Raw genomic sequence first — 12777 nt, 5'->3', positions numbered from 1 at the left:
TGTCTCAAGACATGATAACCTATGGCAGTAAGAAACAATTGCCCAGATGTGAACAGAACAAGTAAGCTAGGTAGTGAATAGGCTTTCTCCTGGGCCATGACCCGTTGTGTCTGCAGCCTGGTGTAGCACTTAATGTATGTGCGGACTGACTTCACTCTGAGCAAAGGCTGATAATGTGAACAAACGTGTGTGATGGGCCCGAGATGATGGTGAGCAAGCCCATCAGACTCTGCATGGTGTCTGTTTTCAAAACGGATTTTAGTTCTGACTTCTTTAGAGTTAGGCTCTGGCAGTCATAATTGTGTGGCAAAGAATATACTGAAATGGGTGTACAGTCATGCTCACATGCTTGGCACTTTGTCATAAATTTAATCTATTTACATATTTCCTGCACCACTGTACAAACAAACCAGTGGGCAGAGTCCTGAAACCATTTTCTCAGGCAAAGTTCCAGTTGATACCAAAGAGGTCAGAATAAAATAATCGCTTATTTAGAAGAATTTGAATGTGACCTTTTGAGAAACACTCTTTCCTTTTGCTGACTTTCTGAACCACTTGTTAGGCATTATTGAAAAATCACTAGGAAATTTCAATAAGTTCAGGCTATGACCCCAGCTGAGTTGTCCCTTGCTGCTCCTTTTGCAGCATTGCAGGAGAAATCACTTCTACAGAAACTTGTAGAAAGCTACAGTATTGTTCATCTTGCCTGTTTCTCATTCCTTGTTGGCTTTGCAAGTGTTCCTTTGTTAGACCTGTTAAATCTGTGGGTAAAACCGTGTGTGGTGAACGTCTGTGTTTCAGCATAAGAACTGATGCCAAACCAAGTGCGGTAATGTTTTGCGTGAACATAGAGATCTCATCATACAAGCAGTATGCAATGTACAGTTCTCTGCCACCAGAATATTCTTTTGTTCACAGAGAAAGATACTGAAAAGATACTGGGCACACTTGACAAAATCGACTGAGGAGCAAAGGACAATTGCATTAAGAAGGCTGAAAGAGCAAATTGTTTCCTTCTTGTGTACGTATAGAAAATGAAAAGAAGAGCTCTTATTATAGAATCAAAGACTAACAGTGCTTTTATTTATCAGCAGTTTGTACTTACTGACACCGCCATATATTGTGAAGCAAAGTGTTTGTGTAGCAGCTATTCTGCAATACCCATTCCAGTCCGTTTCCATATGTAAGCATGCCAGCACATAGTAATGAAGCAATGATCAAATTTAGTCTATATCATTTGAGACTTAAAAATGTTGTTTGAAGTAAAGGAGTAGGATTAGGAATAGCAACAGGAAGACCGTGATAAATAAAAAAGCTTGTATGTAAAGACGTGGCAATGAAGGTCTGTTTGAGTATGGAATAATTCTTTTTGGAAATTGGTACAGATTTCATTTTCTCTAAGAATTGTCAAAACTGCACCATTTATATGTAGCTTCTCAAGTACATGATAGAAAAGGGTCTTCAAGATTGTGTCCATTGAACTGTCACTCTTCTAATGAAAACAGAATAGTCAAGTGCATCTACATCAGCAAAAATAAGACTTGAGATTTTTTTCTCCCCTTTAGCAAACATCTTGTATGTGATACCAGTCAACATAGAAGTGCTGTTACTTTAAGCATGGCTTTGGCAGATTATGCTGACAGCAGTAACTCAGAGCTCTGCCCTTTATAAAGATTAATGATCCTTGAAATAATAAATATATTGTAAATGCCAAGCCTAGAAGTAATTTTCAATTCATAAACAGAATTGTTTGTGTAACAGCAGACATTTTCTCCCACTATTTCCTATAACATAGCAGAAATAAAATACCAGAGCAGAGGTGCTATTGGAGAGAAAAGATCACTTCATGAGGAATATGTGTGTTGGGAAGGGCAGGAAGAGGGTGATGACAAGACATGTTGCAATATCACATTTGGTTATAGCTTATAGGGGGTGTTGCAAAGAGCTTGTAGCTGTTAACACATCTGAGCATTGTTGACTTTTATTCTGGTTACCATCATTCAGTAGGCAGAAAAATGTTCAGCAGACACAGGTGCCAGAAGCTAGCCTTTTGTGGGTGAGCATTGTTTTTGGGCAGAACCAGTAACTTATTTTTAAATTTGTTGCAGTATAGGCCTAGCAGTAAATTAATCGTGACATTAAGAGGGAATGTATGCATAGACATTACTTCAGAGTTGTCATAAATTCTGCGCTTGCCATATTTTAATTTCCAAGACTTTTGAATCTCAGACAAGGTGCTATAGATGTAGTTATTAAATTCTGCAGCAATATTTTTATTGGGTAGGACGTTGCTTGATGATGTAGCTGTGAAAGCCAAATTCAGAGACTAGCAAAAGGTTCTTTATCCACGCATTTAGGAGGAAAAATATTATTTTGTAACACTCACTTGTTACTGAAATACTTGTTTTAAATTTACCTCTTCTTTCCTGAATGAATGAATGTACATATACCCACATACATATGCACGTGTATATGCATATACAGACAAAAATAAATGAGATACATAGGCTTACTAGTTTGTTAAACTATCTTACAGCTTTCTTGTAGTGTATTGCTGAACTCTGTAGGAGTGCTTGTACAAGGGAAAGAGGAATTGCAGCCTCTCTCAAAAGAGAGTTGTGACAATATAAGGTCTGTCATTGGGGCATCAATAACATGCAGGTGGAAACACCACTTGGGAAATAGTGGAGTCTGATTCTCACTCCTGTGGTTCAGCAGACAAGTATTTGTAGAGCGACCTGAGGACATCCTGCCCTTTCTCAGCTTTGAGTACATTTGAGAAAAGACATTGGATAAGATATACACAAAACTCTCTTCACAAGTTTGCATAGTGTTCTTCTTTCAGTGCATAAATTAACTCAGTGTAGTTTTAGCCTTTAATCTCACATAAATTAGATTAAATATTGCTGGAAAAAGTGTCTGGTTCCCTGCTTTTCAAAGATGTTTCCTTTATATGCACTGGAAGGGGAAGCCATGTGCTGTACCAAAATATGTGTTGCTAATTATTTGGTTTCTCTTGGGGACTGTTTTATTTGGGTGGGGGCTGCTTTTCCCTTTAAACAAAACATATAGGACAGTCAGATGCTAGAGGAACCTTAAAATAGGTTGTCTGCACTGAGGGTGTGGGAATATCAGACAAAACACGTAATGGCAAAGTGCTGGCAGAGTTGAAGACCCACCTTGACCCCCCCCCCCCCTCATCTGGGTAACAAATCTGTGCCTGCTGAGAGTGGAGATGGCATCAAGTACCTCAAAGGCTGGTATGGGAGTTTGGTTACAGATCCTCGGTAGGTATTTTCTGGGTAAGCGAAGGCTGTGACCACATCAACAACTGCTCCGTGGAGGACTGTATGAATTCTCTTATACCCCGCGGTAAATTCAAGGTAATGCAAAGCAGCTTATGCCTTTATTTACCCCAAGGGAGTGTTGACATGAGCTGTTACCATGGAATGCCTGCCAGGTAGCCATACTCTCAGATCTTGTAACGCTTAGGAACTAGCCCAAAGCGCTTTGCTCAGGTTCATCCAGTAAATTTTCCTAGCTCTTAGTTGTTTGCTACATAAACCATGATAGCAGAGCTATATCAGATGACAGAGCCCTACAGTTCCTTGCTTATAGCCTGGAACAAAGTCTGAGTTTTGTATCAAGTTTAATTTGATGTAATAATAACTTATATAGTGCAAACATACCAGATCTATATTCCATTGCTGGAATTAATCAGAAAAAAGTCACGTGTAGAATTTTGCTCTTCATCTTTGTTTTAAAAACATACTAATTCCTGGTTTGTGTTTAACAGCATTGGTAAGTGAAGTTCTTTGCCACAGAACAGGTGCAAGGCACCGTCCTGCCCTGCCAGCACGCCTCGGTCATGACTCGCAGAGCCAGAGCTTGGCCTGTCTGATGAAACTGCCAGTTGTGTTGCAAACACCTACTTAACAGAAACTGGAAGTGAAATCACTATTTCATTTAACATTGGCCACCTATTGGATAATAACTTTCAGTCACTGTAAGACTGGGCTGGATTTGAAACAGCAGCCCGTTGCATTGAAGGCTCTGTTTCCCTCTGTGATCTGCTGAGCCAGCTGGTTCTCCAGAAGCATTTGGAAAAATGTGAGTGGAGGGTAAGAACATGAAATTTCCCTGTCTTTTTAAACGTGTTTGTCTGTGTCTCATTCTCACATGCATCGTTTAAGCCAAGACATTTCAGTCCTCAGTTCTTTGATGCCATTTGGCTTCAATTTCCACATGAAATGCTTGGAAACTAAAGATGACTCAGAAGGGGTTGAAACCCTTGTCCTGCAAGACTCTTTGTGAAGCAAGCAAACGATTTCCTTTGTATGAAGCAAGTGCGTGCTCTGAGCCCCTGATTTAGCTTGGTTCCTCTTCCCTCTCTCAACACACAAGGCCTGGGACATTTCTGCCAAGAGTTGTACTTGCACTTAAGGTACAAGTCCCTGAATTGTCCCTGATAAGAAGTAGCCATTATTGAAGTCTTGTGGCTTTGACTGTGAAGGCTTTCAAGTTTTTTTTTTTTTTTTTTTTTTTTTTTGTGTGTGTGTGAAGACTGCCTATCCATTTATAGTTGTTATATAAAAATGTGAGTGAGGGTTTATCTCTTCCTTTTAGATGTATGGCTCTAGCTCTGGAATTGCTTCCAAGTTTACAAAATGAGTCTGGTTTAGACCTCTCTGATAAACATTTTTTTTTGTTGCTGTTGCAAAGTTGGATCAGAGTTTTGTTGTCATAATGGTTGGTGCACTTGGCAGCTTGCATTTTAAATAATTAGGAGATAAAATTGGACTGTGTTTGAATTCAGTATGTCTGGTATTTTCTTGCTTTACTTGGTTATGTTTTTAATCCCCCTTTTAACTTTGAAGACTAATGTAAGACAGTTAAGAACTGAGGGCTGGTAAATTTTTTTTGTCATTTTTGAAACCTAGATCCAAGCCAGCTTCTCTTCAATATTTCAGCCTCGCCCTCCCAGGACACTTAGAGATAGATCAATGTCTTTATCAAAAGAAGTGCGCCTTTTGTGATGGTAACACTGTAACATTAAATATTCATTCTAATCTGCAGTTGAGACAATTACATTGTTCCCAATATATTTTACTTTGGATTATGAAGTTTTAAAAATATGCCACTTAAATTTCAACCTACTATAGCTGGTAAGGGAGTTTACGGCTCTGATGCATCAGAATTGAGATAGTTTTGCAACACTTGAGGAAAATCTTCAGTATTCTTCACATGGAGCAAAGCGATCAACTTAAAGGATGGCATTGATAGGTGTTGTTTTTTTTTCTTTTTGCTGAACACAATGCTGTAGGTATGGTGGGAGAGGAAGTGCAGCAAAATAACAGGCTAAACTGTTGAGAAACATTCATCCCATCTAAGGAACCTTTGCTGTGTGAAATGTATATGTTAAAAATATATTCTAGAATTCAGTTACACTGAGGAAAAGTTCCTGATACATGGTGTTGTTCTGCACTTATTGAGAGCAATTGGTTCCAGTCCTGGTCTAGAAGTAGATGAATTGTAACAACAGAAGTAATTTCTATATTATTAGAATCCAATTCTGGAAAAAAAATAAAATAAAATGCAAACTGGCCTTGTTAACTGTAGTTTGGCAATATACTCTGAATTCACAGAATGGAAGCATGGAAACACAACCTTGCTCTAACGTGAGCTGAGTTTGTTCATATATTTTGTTGAGTTTTTATATGAGTTTGTTGATGTATTGACTACTCCATTTGCTTTCTTTTGAAGGCTCTACATTCACTTTATTATCATTACAGTTGATTCTATGTAGAGATTGGGCCTCCCAGTTTTTCCTCTGGGCAGCTTGTGGTGGGAGACCAAGATGCACAGGCAACTGGTAAGGCAGATTTGTTCTGCTGGTGGCACTAGTTAGTGTGGGGGGAAGTAACTGGGAGTGTCGTGAACCAACAGTTGGGGCTCTTGCCCAAATATGAATAAGAAAACATACGCTAACTGATCTTCTCAGGGCAAGTGTGCTCCCTCTTTTAGAAAAACTAGAGACTGTGGGAATTCACTGAGCTATGTGCACACACAGATAATTTTAAACTGTGAAAATAGAAGTTTAAATAAAACACTGAAATTTAAATGGTAAAAGTATATACATAAAATTCCACAAGCTGTTTCCTTGTGGAATGTGACTTGAGGAGTGGAACACCCAAGTTTTAAACTTCCTCCCTTTAGAATTTATGGAAGCCTCAAACTTTCTTTTCTTTTTTTTCTTTTTTCTTTAATGTCAGGACCTGTTTCAGTATTTAACTTTTTTTTTTTTTTTAAAAAAAAAGCACTCATATATAACCCCTGTACTTCTCACAACTTGATTTAATGCAGCTTCCATGTGTCTTGAATACAATGGTAACTTCTGAAACCAATATTTCTTTAGAGAGCAGTTAAGTTGTTTCTTCGTGACACCAGTAAGTAGTTTTCTTGCCAAGAAGTATATTGTAAGATTTATTGGACTCTCTGTTGCCCTCCCCCAAGTAACCCAGATTTTAGCTTCAAGTAAAGCAAACATGTTCAAAAAGTACTCTTTAACTTTAGGCTAGGCGGATACAAAATAAAATCCTCCAGGGGTACATTACAACTAAAAGATTCACAAGCCCTCCAGGGGGTTTAACTTTTTAAGTAGGCATTTCACAAGTATTTGTTGCATAAACCATTATATGCTCCAGGCTGGGGTTCTTGGAGATTTTTTTTTTATATAAGACATGCAGCAGTAAATGTATTTTTGTGGAAAATAATATCTTGTCCTTGCTTAGACATGATGTTCTGTGCTTTAGAACATGTATTTTCTTGGTTTAATATTAACTATCAAATTTCTTGGACTGTCATTTTAGCCCGTTTGGTACCTTGGGGTGCTACTACATGGAAATGGAGATCATACACTCCAATTAGCTTTGTTCACCCATTTTTCTAAATGGAGTACTTGTGATATACTGCAACTCCATCACTGGCATTTGGAAAAACAGGTTTTGGAGACTGCAAAAGCAATGACAGCCATTTATATGTTGTTCTTACGTAACTAAATAGACCAGATAGGCACAAAGGCCCTAGAAAACAGCACATCAGTAAGAGGATCTAGGTAACCTTTCAGATTTAGGAGACCTGGCCTCACTTTCTAGATCTTTGGGAGAGTACCTTGTAAGCTTGAATGAATTTTGTTTCCGTATTGTGTGTGTTCATCTTTCCCACAAAAGACAATTATCTTTTTTTTGTTTTTCCTTTTGCACGTTTCTTTCAATTTTTAACTCCTGGGGCAGAGTCCCTGTATTTGAGTGTGCAGACTGTTGTCTCCAGTTTCACTGGGACCTCCAAGTGCTACTGAAATGCAAATGATAAATAAGAATGAGATGTGGAAAACAAGTAATGTAAGTCAGAAAACGGTCCTTTTAAGACTGTAACAGGAGGCAGTACAAGGAGTTTAATCCAACTGTAAGCCTTCCAGAAGTGACTGATGAGGTATAATTCAAAGAGATTTTGGAAGAGAAGCCCTTGAGTATTACAGGCTACCAAGCGACAAGAAAGCATAGGAAAAGAGTCTTGATTGTCTTTTTAGACGACTTGCTAGTAGAAATGTTGCATTTAAATAAGAAAGATAATCAGTTCTAAATAGAAGGAGTAATGGTCTTAAAAGTGCAGGAAATGATAGAACAGAACAGTGATATTTAAATAATCAGACAGGAAGGATACAGATGAAATACTGAAAGCTTCAGAAAAAAACAGGAAGGGAATGTAAATCCAGGCAAATTCTTTCTTTCCAGGTCTGAATCCCTTGCATAAAAAAGAAGAGTCCTGTTACCTGTAAGAATACAGTCTTAAAAAAGAGCTGAAGCCAAAATACTGCCTGCATTACAGCAGAGAGGCATATAGTAGCAAGGACTTTCGGTTCAACAGATGAACAGTTACTGGTGGACAGTCATTCTGTGTCCACAGATACTATGATGCCTAAAATAAGGAGAACTGCTAGACCTTACTAAAGTGAAATAGTACTTATATTGGTACTTTAGTGTTGGAAAGGCTCTTGGTAACATGAGATCTAGAATGGGCCACTCCCTGTGCCTCCATTTCCCAGAAGAGACTAGTTCTGCCTGTTTTTTTGTTTTGTTTTGTTTTCCAGAAATGTCCTTATCTCCAACAGGAGCTCATCAAGCAAGACAACTCTAAGCTTGTTTCTACCAAACTCTGTGTCAGGACTGTAATTCAGGAGTGAACCTTGCTTTAAAGCCCTAATTTGAAGGAGCAAAGATGAAGCCCTGCCTGCATTACAGTGTAAATGCTTCTACCCTGACTACATGAAGTTTAGCTGTGTATTGTTCTGACTGCCAAAGGATTCTGCTTACTCCTTGCCTCACGTGGAAATTTGAAAACTATTCATGAGAGAGCAGATTTGCTCAATTATTGATTCATTCCACACACTGTGTGCTTTGTAAGTTGTATTTCGCATAAAAGCATGTGGTGTTAGGCTGGTGCAATCAAGGAGGCATCACTAGTTAATCTAGCTGGCATGATAATCTGCTGGATTTGTGCACATCATAAATATGATTGGCTTAGTGCCTGGAGAAGTATGAAATTGTTCCTGGTGTGGGCATGTGCTGGTGGGAGAAGGAAGAGGTGGCAGACAGTGGTTCTCATTAATTAGTAAGTGGATTGATTCCTTAAGCAGAAATGTACTACTTGCGATAAATCTTTTTTTTTTAAATCCCAGCTTCTGTATTCAATTTTACCTCTCCTATAGTGGAAGAGTTAATTATGTTAAAAGGCTTGTACTCAAGTTATTTATCTTCAAGGATTTTTCTCTGTAACTTCTGAAAATGTTTTGATGTCTATCACAGATCCTCTTTGAGGTTGGAGTGTTCTGGCTCTGTCACTTCCATTTGTGTTCTTGTGTTTGGACCTGACAAATTGTACCCATTTGTGCTGTGGTTACAGCTGATGTTGGTTTTCCATTTTATGGGCCAAATACAGTCCTTGGATGCATGTGTGCAGTTCCCACTGACTTCAATCATCTGTCTATTTTATTTATAGTCTTTTTCTTCCTGACGCTCATCGTTTCAGCGTAACAGTATTGCCCAAACAATGCCTTCTCCTAATCTCCTGTGGCCTAAATAAACTGAAATGCGCCAAATTCTTTTCATGTTTACACCAACACAACACCTGTCTTTGGCAGTGAATGTGTGAAAATTAGATACTTGTTTCAGTATGCCTGAAGTTTTTATGTCTCATCCCTGTTCATACAACTTGTTCAACTTGTGCAAAGTCTGACTACATTAATGGAAAAGCAAATCTGATTCTAGAGGAGCAGTGCTATTAGTCACATTATCTGCAGAAGTGAGATAGCTGACAGTAATAGCTGTGTTGTTTCAACTTTTTCTCACTAAAAATTACTTAAGTGAAATGTAAATTACGTAAATGAAATTGCTAGAGGGGCTTTGAGGGCACTGTTACATGGCAGTTAGTTCACCGTTCATCTGGGACAGAAAGATGTACTTGAATTTGAGAGGCAATGTTACTCCTAAATTCAAGCTGCCATGCTTCACAGGAGGACATGCAGTATAGCCAACTTCCACTCAACTATCATGAATACAGGTTTTTTGGCAGGTTTTGAAACCTCTTCAAATGCATATGGAGGTGCAAGAGGAAGGAACGACTTACTTCTGGGAGGGGTATGGGAGCGCCAGGCCAACCTTACAGACGCCTGCAACCTCCTGGTCACAGCAGGAGGTCTGCACAGTAAGGCGCTCGGCTAGAAGAAGCCATGCTTTCACTGCATGTAATGTGCTATTCACCATCCTGGTTTAGTATTGCAGTTTTGTAATTTCCCTTGGCAGCTTTACAGTGCTTGAGAATAAGTAGGAATGGAATCAGGGAGGAGAGGGAAGTGAATTGCCCATCTAACTTTTCAGTGCAGTTGAAAGTGATTGCACCTCTCCATAGCAGCAAGCTCATCCACAGGGACTTGATACTAATGTTTGCAGTGTCTCTAGACACTGCTAAATAAGCCTTTTACCTGAGGATTACCATTTCAGCTGGGATCCCTATTAATAGGTACTTGATAGCTTCTTAATGAGACAAGTTGTAATTTCTGTTCCAGTTCCTGCAAGAAAGTGCACTGGTATCTTTTGCCCCATGTCCGTGGCTTTCTACCCGTTCTGAGTTGTTTAGAATTTTTTTCTGCTTGGAGTTGAAATCGGATATAGTGAGTTGAAGGCTCTGACATGCAGGCATAGACCCTCCAAAAGTAGTCCATAAAGCCCCAGCAGGCTGCGGACCACAGCTAGGACCTGACGGGATGGTCAGGGCAGTTCCCAGAGATCCCCTCCACTATTCAGGGTGGCTGCAGTGAGAGCTCACATACAGAAGACTGAAATCAACACTATGGCAGTGAGATTTGTTGTTGTTATTATATTATTCAGGTAGAGGGGGCGATTAGGAGGATTCAGAAACTGCCCTTAAAACTTTCACATTTCCTACTTAAATTTTAAAGAGTAGCATTCCAGTGAATTCTCAAGATTTCACAGTATCTTATTTTTAAAGCATTTTTGGAGTAAGATCTTGCTTGAATGACAACTGCTGTTTGCCCTTCAATCACTGCGCTTGCTCTGGACTGACTCTAACCATGATGTAAGTGCATGAAATAGTTCCTGAGGTGTTACAACAGTCCTCAGTGGGGAAACACCTACTTGTTTAGATTCTCATTTCTGGTGTCTTAATGACCCCTTAATAGTTCTTTAGTTTTTCTACTACATGTATATGTGAAATAAAATACGCTAATAAATTAACTTTGCACTTAGCCTGGAGAGTGTTGTTCATGACAGTCTGCAGAACAACCAGTTCTACAAACCAACTGGAGCTTCAGAGCACAAAACCAGATTTTTCCATCTGTGTGAAATCCATTGGAAATGGAATATGGAAAGAAGAAAAAAAAACTGTAAATACCTTTCTGGTAAACTCCTTTGTTCTGTTTTAGAAAATGCTTCACATAAACCAAGCTAAGATCAATTTGTAGCCATAGGGGTGCTGGATGCTGCCCCAGCTTTGGCTGCTGATGGCTCATCAGCTCCTCTGTGGCAGTGTCCCCTTGGCTGGGACAAGTCCTGCTACAGCATGGATGGAAAATCTGAACCAAGTTTAGATTATGTTCTCTCTTTTGGGGCTAAAGCAGATTTGGGAGGGAGCAGGGGTGATGAATCTCATGGGTTTTCTTTGATCTCTTCCTGCCTGTGTGATATGTAGCATTTCCTTAGGACTGCAGAGCAGCAGTCAGTCCTGTGGATGCAACTGAAACTCATTTCTGTGTACAGATCCTGCTAGGCTCCTTTCTACACTTACTTACAGGAGAAAGGGGGAAGATTAGCCTCATTTTGCTGCCCACATATTACGTTGAACATGAGGGATTGAAATCTGAATAGTGTGCTGTTGAATTCTTGCTGGTTGATTTCTGTGGAGAGCCTGCATGTCTCATTTTAATTTTTCTTCATTTTTGATATTTCTTTTCCTTCAATTCTTCCTTTTTTTCAGTCATTTGAAATAGGGGATATAACTTGAAACTGGAAGCAAAAAATTTGCTTTGAGAGATCAAGAGTCCTTTAAGCAGCTTACTGGATCAGCAGTCGCAAAGTTATCGGGAGGCTTGAACTCTTTCTATGGCTTTAACAGGAGCAGCACAGTGCTGGAGCAAACATCACAACTCTGCATCCTCAAGGGAAGACTTAGTGCTTTACACATACAAGCAGAACTAAATACTGTACTTTGATGTACTCCTTTTTTTTTTTCCTTTATTGTTATTACTTTCAACCTGTTGGGAGTAAGTTTTTCTGCGCTCCTGGTTCAGATTTCCCTTGATGTTGTGTGGATCTCGTGTGCACTACATAAAACTAGAAAGAAGGACACTTCTTGATGGTGGTAGCTGTCCTAACAGCTATAAGCTACGGATTTGTGTCAGTGTGAGTTTTATGCATTTCCATGTGTAAAACAGTGCTCTTAATGTCACAGGATTGTTGCACTGTCTAATATTTGCTGTATGGCTGGTACTCTACTGTGGTAGGTAGAAGCAGAAAGAACACCCAGCGGCCAGATCGCAGGGGCTGGTGCTGTGTGAGGTTGCACTCAGTGCTCTCTGACCAGGCACAGTAGCAGGGCTCTGATTTTCAGCCTGCTTTACCAGAGGGTTTACTACGGAAGGTCAGTAACAGCCAGGGGGTAACTATCTGTCTTGCCACGTGTTTAAAAATAAAAGCCTTGTATTTTTATCTAGGATGTCTCACGCGCTTTGGAAAAAATGAGGCAAAGGAGTGTAATGACCAACTGGGTTGTCCCCTGTGGTTACAAACAGCTATGCCATATAAGCATGTTTATAAACTGACCAAGATCTGTTAAAATAAAATAACCCAGTAAATCTCCAGGTTTTTTGAGTACTTGCTTGTTTTGGGGGTCAAGGGGAAGAGGAGATTGCGCTCTTTTTCCTGTTGAAAAGGTGTTTCATAGCCTAACCTTTGATGGGTAAGAATCTACGTCTAATTTCATACTAACTTATAGAAGCACACCTTTTTAGCAGTAAAAGCAAGGCTTTGGAGAAGGAAAACTAACAGCTTGTGTATGGAAGCATCAGATTTCAATCACCGAAGTGCCCTGGCTCTACAGGTCCGAATCCTGGCAGTGGCTGTGTTTGTTCCTCAAAGGCAGATAAATTAGGCACCATGGATTTCACTGTCATGAAAGGTTAACGTTTCCTTTTGTGTCCTTTAA

The 12777-nt window shown here is 39.5% G+C and overlaps 1 protein-coding gene and 1 long non-coding RNA gene across 4 annotated transcripts in view; both read left to right on the top strand.

Moving 5' to 3' along the window:
- NKD1 (NKD inhibitor of WNT signaling pathway 1) overlaps window positions 1–12777 on the top strand; it is a 108460-nt gene that overhangs the window by 19035 nt on the left and 76648 nt on the right. The window lies entirely within an intron of this gene.
- On the top strand, window positions 4128–10822 carry LOC119718149 (uncharacterized). Its single transcript, XR_005268853.2, has 2 exons — window positions 4128–5872; window positions 8150–10822. It is a non-coding gene; the product is annotated as an uncharacterized lncRNA (long non-coding RNA).

This window comes from Anas platyrhynchos, chromosome 12 (assembly GCF_047663525.1).
Source record: "Anas platyrhynchos isolate ZD024472 breed Pekin duck chromosome 12, IASCAAS_PekinDuck_T2T, whole genome shotgun sequence".
NCBI lineage: Eukaryota > Metazoa > Chordata > Aves > Anseriformes > Anatidae > Anas > Anas platyrhynchos.
The sequence above is the reverse complement of the archived record's forward strand: the minus strand, read 5'-3'. Positions and strand labels throughout refer to the sequence as shown.